Source organism: Bubalus kerabau, chromosome 1 (genome assembly GCF_029407905.1).
Source record: "Bubalus kerabau isolate K-KA32 ecotype Philippines breed swamp buffalo chromosome 1, PCC_UOA_SB_1v2, whole genome shotgun sequence".
NCBI classification, from domain to species: Eukaryota; Metazoa; Chordata; class Mammalia; order Artiodactyla; family Bovidae; genus Bubalus; species Bubalus kerabau.
This window is the reverse complement of record NC_073624.1, coordinates 90,841,006-90,857,219: the sequence shown is the minus strand read 5'-3', so window position 1 is coordinate 90,857,219 and position 16,214 is coordinate 90,841,006. Positions and strand designations below refer to the sequence as shown.

At 38.2% G+C, this 16,214-nt stretch overlaps 1 protein-coding gene across 1 annotated transcript in view; it reads left to right on the top strand.

Annotated features, from left to right (window-relative positions):
- Positions 1–1,092: 1,092 nt before the first annotated feature.
- The window catches only part of LOC129650297 (olfactory receptor 8S1-like), an 87,592-nt gene continuing 72,470 nt past the window's right edge, over positions 1,093–16,214 (top strand). The window contains exon 1 of the mRNA XM_055578646.1: positions 1,093–1,622. The gene's annotated coding sequence lies outside the window, so the exon portion shown is untranslated. The remainder of the gene's footprint in view (positions 1,623–16,214) is intronic.

Sequence of the window (16,214 nt, the reverse complement as noted above, 5' to 3'; positions counted from 1 at the left end):
TATCTTAATACCTTCTTTAGAAATTTTCTGAAATATGCTTTTTCCCCTTCTCTTTTACTACCAATAATTATGTTTACCAGAGTTAACTCACTCCTCCCTTGACTAGGAAACTCCTAAGTTTTGGTCTCAGCTTCCCAGATCAATGCAGATTTTATCATTAGTGTATACACTTTTTAGAAAGATTAGTAGATTATTAGAGCAGTTGAAGATCCATAAAGCAGTAAGTATCCAGAACTCAGTTTCTAGTATAAGTAAAAAAGTGATGAGAGAACTAAAGGTAAAAGGAGTTGACTGAAAGAGCCAGGCATGGAAGGCTAAAGAGATGATGTAATCAGAATTTAGTAGCCCCACATGAGGATGAAGGGATCCTGTAGAGAAATAATAGAGGTCTGACTTCTGGCAGAAAAGTCATTTTTTGGTTTTGGTCTTACCATAATATAAGAAGTCATTTTTTGTCCTGGGATCTCTATATGCATGAAACCAACTTTTAAAAAATAGCCTAACTATAAAAAGCACAGATACTCATTTTTAGCAAATTAAAATGGTGGAAGGAAAGTAGACCATTGCAGATGGAGAAGCTTAAGGACACATCATCTGAAATCTGTCTTGGTTCTGCTGCCCTCACTTATTAAGTGAAACACTGAGATTCTGAAAGGAGCACAAGAGAGATTTCTCTTATGTCATCCTAACCTCAGTGAGAGAGTCTTCTTTTTGTTTAGCTGCCTTGTGGTTTTATGTACTAGACAAAGAATATTAATGAAGCAGATGAGGTTCAGATATAATCTAGCAGAAAGGAAGCCAGTAATTTGGCTGATGAAGCTCAAAAGCTCAGGAGAGCACTGTCCTTGAGATCACAGTCTGAAGCCAGACTTGAAACTCATTATCTTGAGGAGCTGAGGTTTGTACAAGTCCTAGGGCATTCTCACAGATAAAGGATCTGTAACCTTAGAGTTGAAGCTCTAAGTATAAGCCCTGGGGTCTAGTGGACTTTAAAACAGGCATGAGGGGTAATATTTTCCTATTTATTTGTTTTTTTTTGTTTTGTTTTGTTTTGTTTTTAGAAGGGTTTCTCCATTTGGAAATTATCTAGGGATGTGTGTAGTAAGATGGGCTTCCCAGGTGGTGCTAGAGGTAAAGAACCCACCTACCAATGCAGGAGACATAAGAGACATAGGTTCCATCCCTGGGTCTGGGAAGATCCCCTGGAGGAGTGCATAGCAACCCACTCCAGTATTCTTGCCTGGAGAATCCTATGGACAGAGGAGCCTGGCAGGTTACAGTCCATGGGGTCGCAAAGAGTCGGACACAACTGAAGAGACTTAGCGTTCATGCACATAGTGAGATATATTTCACCAGTTATCTTTATTTCCCATATGCACATGAACTGTGTCTTTAAACATCTTTGGTTTGAACATTATGGTGATTAAACTACTTAAAAAGTCATTGGCTGCATCCCATTTGCATCTGACATGTTTGTGAACTCCTATTTCACACAACAGTTGCAAAACACACTGGAGAAAGGAGGGCAATCACCGATTCCTTCTTCAAGTCAATGAACTGGGCTAGCAGAGGCAGCCTCATCTTTGGAAAAAATTGTTAAAGCAAAATGATCATCTGCTCAGGTAGTGTGAAACTTTTGTTTTAAAAGAGAGAACACTGTTCACCTCTGTTGTGGTAAGGAAAATTGTCATAACATATTTTAAATGAACATACTTATTTACTAATACACATGAAAGACTAGAGTCAGTGACTTCAGTCATTAATAGAGGAAAACGTATTCAAAAGTCGAAAATATTTAATTCCAGTGCTATGTTGATGATATGATGAAAGCTGGCATCCTTGTTTGTTTGTTTATTTTTTCATCTTAAAAGGAAAAATTTCAGCCTTTCAGCCTTAGTATGATGTTAGCTGTGGAGTTTTCAGATATAGACTTCATTATGTTGCAATTTGTGGGGAGTGGTTTAATCATGAGAGTGTTGGAAGTTTTCTTTCTTGTGCTGTCTTAGTCTGGCTTTAGTATTGGGATGATGGTGTTCCCATCAAATAAATTAGGAAGTGTTTGTCTCCCTTTTATTTATTTTCTTTAAAAATTTGAGAATGATTGGTATTAACTATTTTTTAAACTTTTTTTTTTTCCAAATTCACCAGTGAAGCTAGTTGGCCCAGAGATATTTTTAGGTGAGACTTTTGAGTACTGATATAACCCTTTTGCTTGTTATAGCTCTGTTCAGTTTGTCTATTTCTTTTTGAGTAGGTTTTGGTAGTTTGTGTGCTTTGAGGGAATTCTCTATTTTATGTAAGCTGTCTAGTTGTTGGTATACAGTTTTTCATAGTATTGTCTTACGATAGGGTTAGGGTTAGGGATGTCTCCACTTTTCCATCTAATTTTGTTGAGTTTCCTTCTTTTCACGCTCATTGTAGCTCAAGATTTGTCATTTTTGTTCATGTTTTTCAAAGAGCTAACTAATGGTTTCTTTGAATCTCTACTATTTCTCATTTTTAATTTTGGTTGCCTAGACTTTAGTTGGCTCTTCTATTACTAATTCCTTAAGGTGAAAAGTTACAGTATTTGTTTTAGAACTTTTTTTCCTTTTGTTACCAGCCAAGTTTCTTGGCCTCCTTAATCAATAGAAATTGATTAGAGGCCAGATAAGAAATTCAGGCAAGGCTTTATTGGAGTCCCTGCTTCAGCAGGGGAGAGCAAAAACAAACAATAGGTTCCCTTGTTTGCTTGCTCGCTGAGGGGGAGCAAGCTGGTTCCTTATATGGGGTGAGAGTAGGAGTGTGTTCCTCTGGAGGGGTGTCTTAGGTGTTTTGCCCATTGTGTGCTGAGGGCGTGTGCAATACACTACTTTTGCTCCCGGCTCTTCAGAAGTGGCAGCTGGGTTTTTGTTTTTTTTTTCTGTCTTGTTGTTCATAATTTGTCCCAACTGTGCATGCAGGCAGTTATTTTTAGGCTCTGGTAGTTTACATCAATACAAAATACAAGGAGTATTTTGTTGCTCAAGATGTTTGTCCAGGTGAAAGCACTGCAGCAAAGGGCCCCGGCCCCAGGCCCCAGCCTCTCTCACTTCCTTGTAGTTATTTACTTCCTCGTAGTATATTTCCTTCTGATCACTGCTTTTATAGCATCCCATATTTCTTGCCTGGAAAATTCCACAGACAGAAGAGCTTGACAGGCTACAGTTTATGGGGTCACAGAGTCAGACACGACTGAGCATGTGATTTATAGCTTCATTCCACCATGGTAAGAGAAGATACTTTGTATGATTCAATCTCTTTGAATTTATTGACATTTGTTTATGGCCTAGCGTATGGTTTATCCACAAATGGCCAATAGGTGCCTAGTCTTACTAATCAGGAAAATGCAAATCAAAACCACTGTGTGATATATTCTCACCTGCAGAATGGCTATTATCAAAAAAAAAAACAAACGATGACAAGTATTGGGAATGTTGTGGAGAACCCCTGCACGCTGCTGGTGGAAATACAAAATGGTGTGTCCAGTGTGGAAAACATTGTGGAGGATCCTCAAAAAATTAAAAGTAGGACTACAATACTATCAAACTATTGTACTTTTGGGTATTTATAAAAAATGTTGTTATCAAGATGTCAAAGAATATTAGCAGTCTTGTGTTCACTGGTGCACTCTTTGTAATAGCCAAGATATGGAAATAACTTAAATGGTCATTAGTGGATGAATGGATAAAGAAGATGTGATATATATATATATATATGAACAATGGATTACTATTTAGCCTTTGGAAAGAAAGAAATTATGCAATATGCAACAACATGGATGAATCTTAAGAGCATTAAGCTGTATGAAATTAGCTAGTCACAAAAAGACAAATACTGTATGATTTGACTTATATGAAGTATTAAAAATGGTTGAACTCATAGAATCAGAGAGTGGAGTGGTGGTTTCTGTAGGATGGAGAATGAGGGAAATGGGTAATTATAATCAATAGGCATAAAGTTTCAATTAAGCAAGATGAATGAGCTCAAGAGATCTGCTGTACAGCATTGTACTTCTAGTCAAGAATAATGTATGTGCACTTAAAAATTGTTCAGAAGGCAGATCTCGTGTTAAGTGTTCTTACCTTGATAAAATAAAATGTTAATAAAATAAAAATACGCTCAACTTTCAGTAATCAGGGAAATGCAAATTAAAATTCTAATTAAAATCATATACATATTCACGTATTGGCAAAAATTTAAAAGACTAAAACAACTAAGTATTGTTGAGGGTATTAAGCAATGACAATCTTATGCTACTAGTAATAAGGTGTTCATTGGTATAATTTTCATTATACCAGAGACTGCCACACCACAAATGGGTTGAAGCCTTATAGCTTTATCAATCTAAAGTGGGCAAAAATTATGTCATGTAAAACATTTGGTCTATTGATTGACTCCTTTGATCATCACAATTTGTAACCCAGATGTTTATACTTTACTTCCCAACTTATACTGATGGAGGAAAATAAGTAAGCTGTGGGTGCCTGCATGGTTTCTGTATGACTTCCTAGATGAAGCATCTGATTCCTAACAGGTCTAGGGAAAACTGCAGTAAGGCCTCTAGAACTGCACCTGAAGCCCTTGACTAAAGCTCTGAACACAGGTTACCAGAGAGAACGTGATATGGTTCTTATAAATTCCAACTCTTCTATTTAATTAAAGTTTGGTGTTTGGTGATGACTTCAGGTAATTCAGGAAATGCACCCATCTGTCTCCTGAGCCACCAAACTCAGCTGGCCAATTTACGATTGCCCTTCTGATGGATTATATTGGGAAATTACTTGTTTCACTGATACTTCAACCTAGTATTTAGAATCACAAAGGCAGCTAAAGGAAAAGATGCCCATGCGATTTCATCTTGATCAGATGAGAGGAGTTTCTTAGATACCCCTTGTAAGAATCTAAGAATCTTTTCCACTGTGGTTAGTTAGTTAGAAAGACCTAATGGTGTGGTTTATTTGAAACTCCTTCATGAGACAGTCAGTTTTTCTGTCATCTTTGAGACCTGCAACTAAGAAAAAAAAATGTCCACTGGTTCAACAGTTGGGCTCTAGAATATTTGTTATTACATGTAGAAAAGAGTGCCTGACTACAAATGACTACTTACCCTATGGGAAGAACCAGAGAAAAAACTGTCTTCTGTTACAGGAAGTGTCAAGAGCTCAGTAATGTCCTCCATGATTTCTGTAATGATCTGTACCCCATTGGAAACTTCCAGTTATGTTTGTCTCTTCTCATCTGGCCTTCTACTCCTGGCTCCCTAAGGCTACTCTTCTCATCTCTGCCCTCTCATCACTATTTCCTTGTACTGGAGCTGAGCTCTAAACTCTCAGCACCAATTAGATCAGGGCTTTAAGGAATTTTCCTCCGCTGAGGGTTTTGTCTTTAGCTTCTCTTACTATCTACTCAATAATGCTGCTCTCTGCTTCCAGAGTATTATTTAAAATTGGTTTGTTGATTTCATGCATTCTTGCTACAAAATTTGCATTGATTGGAAATTGCAGGGATAAAAGAAGCTGAAACCAGCAGCTTAGAGGTTCCTATTCTAGAGAGATACTGGGGACATACAACAAAGTAGAAAGTGAAAATTGCTCAGCTGTGTCTGACTTGTTTATGACCCATGGACTGTAGCCTGCCAGGCTCCTCTGTCCATGGAATTCTCCAGGCAATTCTACTGGAGTGGATAGCCATTCCCTTCTCCAGGGGATCTTCCAAACGCAGGGATTGAACCCAGGTCTCCCACATTGCAGGTGGATTCTTTACCATCTGAGCCACTAGGGAAGCCCAGAGTAGAAAGGAAACAAACACTGTTTCTCCCCATTCCTGGTGCCCCCCAGGATGCCAGGGGAAGACAAGTGCAGCCTCTCAGCACTAGGCTTGTCTTTCCCTGTATCCTCGTTACTCCACCTTTCTAGACATTCATTCAGAGTACTAAAATTTTCTGTTAGATGTAGATTCGTCCTCAGCTACCTATATCTTTGTAAATATTAGGATAAGATTATCAGAACGCAAGGATTTAATAATTTATAAATAAAATAATGCACTGTATCTCCTGGAGCGGTTTGAATTTTAAGTTTAGACACAATTTATTTTAAGAAGTATGAGTTCCCAATAGTGGAATTCTTGCCCTAAGCCATCTGATTCTTTTTCTTAAATGTTTTTCTTAAAATGACTCAAAATATCAACCTCCTGCTCCACTTCTTATTAAGATAAAAATCTTAAAACACATAGACCAGATACCAATAAGTGACCTCTGAGGGTACTCAAAGAGAGCTATCCCTGGAAAACTGGCAAAATAAGTATCATATTAAGTAGAAAGCCCTGGGCTCCCATTTGGATCTTCCACTCTTCTTTCTGTAAGCAGAGACACTGTCCTCTTTTCTGAATTTCAAATGTAGTCGTTCATACATTGTGGACTGAATCCACCATGTAGGTGGTGGAAGGAGGAGTGAGCTCTTCCAACATACGTGAGCAGAATTTGGAATTTGTGTTTGTCTTTTACTATTCAGTTAAAATGAGCTTTGTCCTTACTTTGTCACCAGAAGAGTTGGGAATTGGAATGAGAAAATCTGGAATCTCACAATATGGGTTTCTACGTACCTTGCTTATGGACTGTGTAGGCTGAATCTATATTGAATATAAATGTGGTAGAATTTAAAGAATTATCAGCTCAAAATTATGCAGCAAATTGAAAATACTTAGAAATTTTTCAATAGAATTGAATTGACTGATGCAAAAGTCAAAGAGACTTTATTTCAATAGGATTTGACAAGCACCGAGATGAGAAAAGCATGATTTTTCCATTTGATTTTTCCTCCTCACTGAAGAGTCTGAATTAACTTGGGCCACTAGTCAAGACCACACTTTACCCTCTGGACACAACTAAGAGGTAACATGGATCTGATATCTGAGAAGTGCTTGGAATATGGGAAAATAACTAAATATCATACAGCACGAGTGAAGAAAGCCCCAAAGAGCAAAGACTTATTCATGGCCCGTTCCAGCATCAATAGGACTTGTTATTTTGAGGTCTGTGGGCAATACCAACATCAAACTATTTCATATCATGTGGAAGCCAAAGAATTCACAGCTGATTCAGAGTTTCAGTGGGCAATTTAGGATTACTGTAAGAAGTTACCAATAAACATTAAGAAAACTTGGTTTGCTCCTAATGCTAGGCTTGAAAAGTTACCATGTAAAGTCTCCTTTCTTGGAAATGTACCCCCAAAACAGTAAAGTATGTTCTTGCTTTGATTTATGTATTCTTTCTCAGAGTCAGAAAAAAATTCATTCGATAACTATTCCAATTCCAGGTAACTTGGTTACAGACATAAAGATACATTGTTCTGTTGTTTGTGAAACTGTAATAATATGCTGCAGTCTAGTTGAACTGTCTGACTCCTGTCTGACTCTTTGCGACCCCATGGACTGCAGCATGCCAGGCTTCCCTGTCCATCACCGACTCCCAGAGCCTACTCAAACTCACGTCCATATTCTGATACAATATGCTCAGTGTAAGAAAAACTGTTTATGTCCTAAATTCTTCTGTGGATTCCCTTAGTTATGAAGCTAGGGGTAAAGCTTTGCTACAAAGTAGAAAGCCAGGGTCTCAGAAAGGAAGAAAGACATGGATTTGAGACTCATGAAGGGATGAATAGAAGGTGGGTTTAAGATGAGCTCTGACTGAAGAGGAGCTTAGAGGCTCTGTGAAGAATTACCTGGTGTGTGACAAATGGTAGAGAATGTCATTCATTCTAGGGTACTACAACAGCCCTGCTATCTCCCCTCCTAGGTTTTACTGGTGGCTCATAACGTTAAGTCTGGTGAATCTTGTTCTGGGGAAAAGGATGATGTTTAGAAAAGAAGTAGGGAGGATCCTAGGTAGAGGTTTCCTGAGGCAAAAACAAGTTGATCATAGAGAAGAAACTGGTGATTCTAACACCGACTGCTGTCTGCTGGCGGCCTCAGTGCCACAACCAGCTAGGAGAGGAATTGCAGACGGTGCTAGGGCAGCTGAAAAGCGCTGCTCTGCTCACGCCGGAGTCAGGGCGTGGCTGCTGTGTCTCCTTCTCCTCCCCCTCTTCCTCGTTCTTCTTCTTTCCTCCTCCTCCTTCTCTTCTTCTTCCTCCTCCTCCTCTTCTTCCTCCTCCTCCTCCTCTTTTTCTCCTTCTGCTTCTCTTTCTTCTCCACCACCTTCTCCTTAGCAATCAGACCACTGCCTCCAACTGTAAACTTCACCCTCACTAGCTAGAGTTTCCCCTTCTTTCTCCCTTAGTGTTCCTTTTGTTTCTCTTCTCTTTTCCTTCCTGTCTCTTAAATTTTTCCTAATTTAGGACATCAGAAGCATAGAATCGAGTTATTCTCAATTCCTTGTTCACAATGCATTATCATAATTGGTACACATATATACTACTTTATTTCATGTATTTACTTTTTGTTAAGATGTTCGTTTGTTTATAAAGGTATTACAAACTCATGACCCACCTTCTAACCTAAACTAAAACTTATTAGTAATTATATCCACCTTCGTTTTTTCTCCCTTATCCTGACTGTCTTCTGAGAAGTTATTTGTCACCTTGAATTTTGTGTTTAGGAGTAAAAGAGGCCTATAAACTTCCTTTGGTATTTTATTTTTCAGTTCAGTTGCTCAGTCTTGTCCAAGTCTGTGACCCCGTGAACTGCACCACACCAGTCTTTCCTGTCCATCACTAACTCCTGGAGCTTGCTCAAACTCATGTTCATCGAGTCAGTGATGCCATCCAACCATCTCATCCTCTGTCATCCCCTTCTCCTGCCCTCAGTCTTTCCCAGCATCAGGGTCTTTTACAATGAGTCAGTTCTTCACATCAGGTGGCCAAAGTATTGGGATTTCAGCTTCACCATCAATCCTTCCAATGAATATTCAGGACTGATTTCCTTTAGGATTGACTGGTTTAAAATATTGGAGAAGGCAATGGCACCCCACTCCAGTTCTCTTGCCTGGAAAATCCCATGGATGGAGGAGCCTGGTAGGCTGGTCTCATAGAATAAATTCAGTAATTGTCCTTTTGTTATTCTTTGATAGAGTTATATAAGATCAAGATTAATTTTTTGAAATTTGATAGGACTCATGATAGGATTCACCTATATGAACATTGTAGTCCTGAGGTTTTCATGATAGAAAGATTCCTAATTACTGTAATAATTTCTCTAAAAACTATAATCTCTGCAGGATTTCTATTTCATCCCTAATCTGTTGAGGTAAATTATATTTTTCATAGGAATTTGTTCATTTCATCTAACTTTATCATGTCATTGGCATAAAGTCCTAATATGTTTCTTATTAACTTTTAAAAATTCTCCATATATGTAGCTATTACCCCTTTTAAATTCTACCTTATGATATTATTTCATATATCATCTTTTTTGAAGTACAGATGATTTACCATATCATATTAGTTTCAAGTGTACAACATAATTGATATTTTTATAGATTGTATTCCATTTATAGTTAATATAAATTATTGATTATATTCCCTGTGTTATATATTACATCCTTATATCTTATTTATTTTATACTAGTACTTTGTACCTATTAATCTGTTTCCCCTGTCTTGACCCTACTGTGGCCTCCTACCCACTGGTAGCCACTAATTTGTTCTCTGTGAGTCTGTTTCTGTTTTGTTATATTCATCATTTGTTTTATTTTTCAAATCCCACACTTCAGTGAAAGCATACAATACTTTTCTTTCTCCTTATGTGCGTGTGTGCTCAGTTGCTTCAGTTGTATCTGACTCTGTGTGACTCTATGGACTGTAGCCTAACAGGCTCCTCTATCTATGGGATTCTTCAGGCAAGAATACAGGAGCGGTTCACCATACCCTCCTCCAGGGGATCTTCCTGACCCAGGGATTGGACCCGTGTGTCTTACGTCTCCTGCATTGGCAGATGGGTTCTTTACCACTAGAACCATTGGGAGAGCCTTATGACTTCACTAAATATAATACCCTCCAGATCCATCTATGTTGTTTCAAAGGCAAAATTTCTTCTTTTTTTTTCCTGAATTAAGGTTTTATTTATTTAAAACTTTATTTAGATGGAGAACAGAGATGAAATTACTGTCAAACAAAAAATATGAATTGAATTGCTTTTTTTAGTTGGATCTTTAATATTGACGTGACCATATGCACAGTGTCTGCTGGCAGATGCAGAACATTCACCTCTCTGCAAGTGGGCCAGCTGTGTAATCTGTAACATCATCTAACCTGTAGCTGGTCCACATAAGTTAGTTGCACAGCACGCAGATGGCCAGTCACACAGCTCTGAAATCTGCTGGTCCCCCGCTGTTAACTTTTGGCTTGCTGGACACCACCCAGATCCCTCTGGGCGCCTGAGAGTAGGGCCCGGAGTCACCTCAGTCTGCCTCTGAAGAGGATCAGAGGGTGAAGCTGAGGAAACCCTGCTCCAACCTCGGGAGGTTTTGGTGGTGGGGAAGCTGGGTTGCCTCCCATGTGTGGCACCCCTGGAAGCCAGGGCCCTTCTGGCAGCCTTGGCTGCTGCCTGTGGGATGCAGGACGTGGGCGCTGGGACCAATCGTGGATTGGCTGTGGCTGCTCCTGGAGAGGCTTCCCCCGCCCCCACCCAATATTTCCTTCTTTTTCATGGCTGAGTATTCCAGTTTATGGACTTCCCAGGTGGCTCAGTGGTAAGAGAATTCACCTGCCAAACAGGAGATGCTGGTTCGATCCCTGGGTCAGGAAGATCCCCTGGAAGAGGGCATGGCAACTCAATTCAGCATTCTTTTTCTGGGAAATCTTATGGACAGAGGAGACTTGTGGGCTACAGTCCATGGGTTTCAAAGTGTTGGACATGACTGAAAGACTAAGCACAGCATATATGTGTATGAAGTGAAGTGAAGTGAAGTCGCTCGGTCGTGTCCGACTCTTTGCCACCCCGTGGACTGTAGCCTGCCAGGCTCCTCTGTCCAAGGGATTCTCCAGGCAAGAATACTGGAGTGGGTTACCATTTCCTTCTCCAGGGGATCTTCCCGACCCAGGGATCGAACCCAAGGCTCCCACATTGGAGGCAGACGCTTTAACCTCTGAGCCACCAGGGAAGCCCCATATATGTGTATATGTATTATATAATATACATATGTATATAATGAATTCCATTGTATGATATATAGTGGAATTTTGTGTATTTAATATAATTTTATTTAATATTTATTCCATTATATATATATGTATCTATCTATATATATATGTATCTATATATATAGATATAATGCATTGGAGAAGGAAATGGCAACCCACTCCAGTGTTCTTGCCTGGAGAATCCCAGGGATGGAGGAGCCTGGTGGGCTGCCGTCTATGGGGTCTCACAGAGTCGGACACAACTGAAGCGACTTAGCAGCATATATATAGACACACATACATACATACCATCTTCTTTATCAATTCATTTGTTGATGGACACACTTAGGTTGCTTCCATATTTTGGCTATTGTAATTAGTGCTGTGAACAGTTGAGTTCATGTATCTTTTCAAATTGGTGTTTCTGTTTTCTTCAGATAAATAACAGGGATGGAATAATTAGATCATACGTTACTTCTGATACAGACCAGGATTCTTGTCCTTCCCCAATCAGTAGAAATTGATAAGAGGTTAGTCAAGAAATTCAGTCAAGGTTTTGTTAGGGCTCCTGCTATAGCAGGAGAAGCAAAAACAGGTAATGGGTCCCCTTGCTTACTCCCAGGGTGGGCAAGCTGGTTGCTTATAAGGAGCGAGGATAAGGGTGAGTCCAGGGGTTGGGCTGGTGTGGTAGGGTGCTTTGCCTTCCCCTTTGGTGGTGGTGTATGCTGAGGGTATGTGTAGTATACTGCCTTTGCTCCCCAACACCCTTTTTTTGCTCCTGGATCTTCAGAAGTGGCTGTGAGTGAGTGAATGAAAGTCACTCAGTCGTGTCCATTTCTTTGTGACCCATGGACTGTACAGTCCGTGGAATTCTCCAGGCCAGAATACTGGAATGGATAGCCTTTTCCTTCTCCAGGGGATATTCCCAATCAAGGGATTGAACCCAGATCTCCCACATTGCAAGGGGATCCTTTACCAACTGAGCTATCAGGGAAGCCCATCAGAAATGGCAGCTGTGTTTTTTCCTCTGTTTGGTCTTTTTGTATCTTGTCCTTAATTTGCCCTAACTGCACATGCATGCAGTTATTTTTAGTCCCTTATATTTCTTTGTATTGTGTTACTTGAGGATATTTTGGTCCAGGTGCAAGCACTGCTGCACTGTAGTTAAGTGTCCCAGGTCCCAGGCCTGTTTCAGTTCATTTTTTTAGTTTTTTGAAGAAACTCCTTACTGTTTTCCATATTGGCTGCACCAATTTGCATTCCCATCAATACTGAACTAGAGTTCCCTTTTCTCCACATCCTCACTAGCACTTATTATTTGTTGTCAATTTACAATAGCCATTCTATAGGTGTGAGAAGATATCTCATTGTGATTTTGTTTTGCCTTTACCTGATGATTAGATTAGCAATATTGAACATCTTTTCATGTGCCTATTGGCCTTATGTGTCTTTTTGGAAAAATTTTTATTCAGGTCTTCTGTCAATTTTTTTTATTCAGGTTTTTTTGTCTTTTTGGTATTGAGTTGCTTTATTAGACATATTGTTTGCAAATATCCTCTCCCTCTCCAATTCAAATATCATCTCCCATTTTCACTTTGTTGATGGTTTCCTTTGCTATGCAAAAGCTTTTAAGTCTTAATTTTATCCCACTTATTTATTTTTAAATTTTATTTCCCTTGCCTCAGGAGACAGATGAAAAGAAAATATTGCTAAGATTTATGTCAAAGAGTATACTGTCTGTGTTATCTTTTAGAAGTTTTATGGTTTCCAATTTTGCCTTTTAAGTTTTTAATCCTTTTTGAGTTTAATTTTGTATGTGGTATAAGAAAGTATTCTAATTTCATTCTTTTACATGTAGCTGTCCAGTTTACCCAATATCATTCCCGTCCCTGTTGTATATTTTTGTGACCTTTGTCATAGATCAATTGATCATATGTGAATGGATTTATTTCTGAGATCTCTGTCCTGTTCCATCGATCTATGTCCCTGTTTATATGCCAGTACTGTATGGACATTTTAAGAATATTAATTCTTCTAGTCCATGAAGATAGGATACCTGTGGACATGGGATGTATCATTTTAAATTTCCTTCATCAGTGTCCACAGTTTTCAGGGCATAGGTCTTTTACTCCTTTGGTTAAGTTTTATTCTTTTTTGTGATTATAAATGAGACTGTTTTCTTGCTTTCTCTTTCTGGTAGTTCATTATTCTTGAATATAAAAGCAATAGATTTCTCTATGTTAACCTTGTATCCTGCAATTTTACTGAATTTGTTAATTAGTTCTAATATTTTTTTCCTGGAGATTTTAGGGTTTTCTACATATAGTTGTCATCTGCAAATAGTGATAGTTTTACTTCTTCCCTTCCAGTTTAGATGCTTTTTATTTCTTTTTCTTATCTAATTGCTATGGCTAGAACTTCCTAGACTATGTTAAATAGAAGTGGCAAGAGTGGGTATCCTTGTCATTTTCTTGATTTTAAACAAATAGTTTTTAGCTTTTCACTGTTGAATATGATGTTAGCTATGAGTTTGTAATAAATAACCTTTATTATATTGAAATATGTTACCTCTATACTAACTTTTTAAATGAAATAAATGAATATTCATCATCTCATTCATGAATGAATATTAAATTTTGCCAAGTGCTTTTTCTGTATCTATTGAGGTGATCATGTGACTTTTATCATTTTTGTTAATGTGGTGTATCACATTTATTGACTTGTGAATGTTGAACCATCCTTGCACTACTGAAATAAATCCCTTGATCATGGTGTGTGATCCTTTTTATATATATATTGTTGAATTCAGTTTGATAATATTTTGTTGAAGATTCTTGCATATATATTCATCAGAGATATTTGCCTGAATAATTTTCTTTCTTTCTTTTTTTTTTTTTTGTATTTTACTGGTTTTGTATCAGAGCAATGGTGGTGTCATAAAATGATTTTGAGATTATTCTCTCCTGTTCAGTTTTTTTGAATATTTTGAGAAGGGTAGGGATTAGTTCAGTTTAGTTGCTCAGTCATGTCCAACTCTTTGTGACCCCATGGGCCATAGCACACCAGGCCTCCCTGTCCATCACCAACTCCCAGAGTCCACCCAAACCCATGTCCATTGAGTCGGTGATGCCATCCAGCCATCTCATCTTCTGTCGTCCCCTTCTCCTCCTGCCCTCAATCTTTCCAGCATCAGGATCTTTTCAAAAGAGTCAGCTCTTCGCATCAGGTGGCCAAAGTATTGGGGCTTCAACATCAGCTTCAACATTTATGTTTGGTAGAATTCCCCCTTTGAAGCTCTCTGGTCCTGGACTTTTGTTTGGTGAGAGTTTTTTTTGATTACTGATTAAATTGCAAACTAATACTAATAATCAGTCTTTTCAGATTATCTATTCCTTTCTGATTTAGTCTTGGAAGATTATATGTTCATTACTACTCAGTTGTCCAGTTGGTTGGCATATAACTGTTCATAGTATTCTCTTATGATTGTATTTCTGTGATATGATTTGTAGTTTCTGCTTTTTCATTTGGGTCCTTTATATTTTTCTTAATGAGCCTCATTACAGGTTTACCAATTTTGCTATCATTTAAAAGAGCCAGATCTTGGTTTCGTTGGTATTTTCTTTTTCTTTTCTTTTTGTCTCAATTTTATTTATTTCCTCTCTGATCTTTGTTATTTCCTTCCTTCTGTTGACTTTGGGCTTTGTTTTTGTGTTCCTAATTCCTTTGGATGGTAGATTAGATTGTTTGTATTTCTTCTTGTTTCTTGAGGTAGGCCTTATTGCTATGAACTACCCTCCTAGAACTTCTTTTGCTACATCTCATAGATTTTGAAAAGTTATGTTTTTATTTATTTGTTTTCAAGATATGTTCTGATTTCTTATTTAATCTTTCATTGACCCATTGGTTTTTAGCTGCGTGTAGTTTGGCCTTAGTTTGGTCTGCACCTATTTGTATTTTTCCCATTATTCTTTCTGTAATTGATTTCTAGCTTCATACCATTGAGGTTGGAAAAGTTATTTGATGTAATTTCTATCCTCTATAATTTGTTTAGACTTATTTTGTGGCCTAGCATATGATATATCCTGGTTCACTTCCAGGGCCACTTGAAAAGAATGTGTATTCTGCTGTTTTGGATGATATGGCCTGTAGATATCGATTCAGTCCAATTAGTCTAATGTGTCATTTAAGATCACTATTTTCTTACTGTTTGGACGATCTGTCCATTGGTATTAGTGATCTGTCAAAGTCCCTACTATTATTGCATTATTGTCAATTTTTACCTATATGTCTGCTAGTAGTTTGCTTTATATATCTAGGTGCTCCTGTAATAGGTACATATATGTTAATGAATATTATACACTCTTGCTGTGTTAATTCCTTTATCATTATACAGTGACCTTCTTTGTGTTTTATTGTACATTTTAAAATGTCTTTTAAAATACTTTTAAAGTCTATTTTGTCTGCTAAGAGTATTGCTACCCCAACTTTCTTGTCATTTCCATTTGCATGGAGTCTTTTTTCAACCCTCGTTTTTGGTCTCTGTGTGTTTAGCTCTGAATTGAGTCTCCAGTAGGCAGCAAGTAGATTCATTTTTTATCCAATCAGCCACCCTTTGGTTTTTTATTGAGACATTGATATTTAATGGCATTTAAAAGTAATTGTTAATAGGCTCCAGTTTCATCCACCTCATTAGAACTGATTCAAATGTATTCTTTTTAATGGCTGAGTAATACTCCATTGTGTATATGTACCATAGCTTTCAGAGTGAAGTAAGCCAGAAAGAAAAACACCAATACAGTATACTAACGCATATATATGGAATTTAGAAAGATGGTAACAATAACCCTGTGTACGAGACAGCAAAAGAGACACTGATGTATAGAACAGTCTTATGGACTCTGTGGGAGAGGGAGAGCGTGGGAAGATTTGGGAGAATGGCATTGAAACATGTAAAATATCATGTATGAAACAAGTTGCCAGTCCAGGTTCGATACACGATACTGGATGCTTGGGGCTGGTGCACTGGGATGACTCAGAAGGATGGTATGGGGAGGGAGGAGGGAGGAGGGTTCAGGGTGG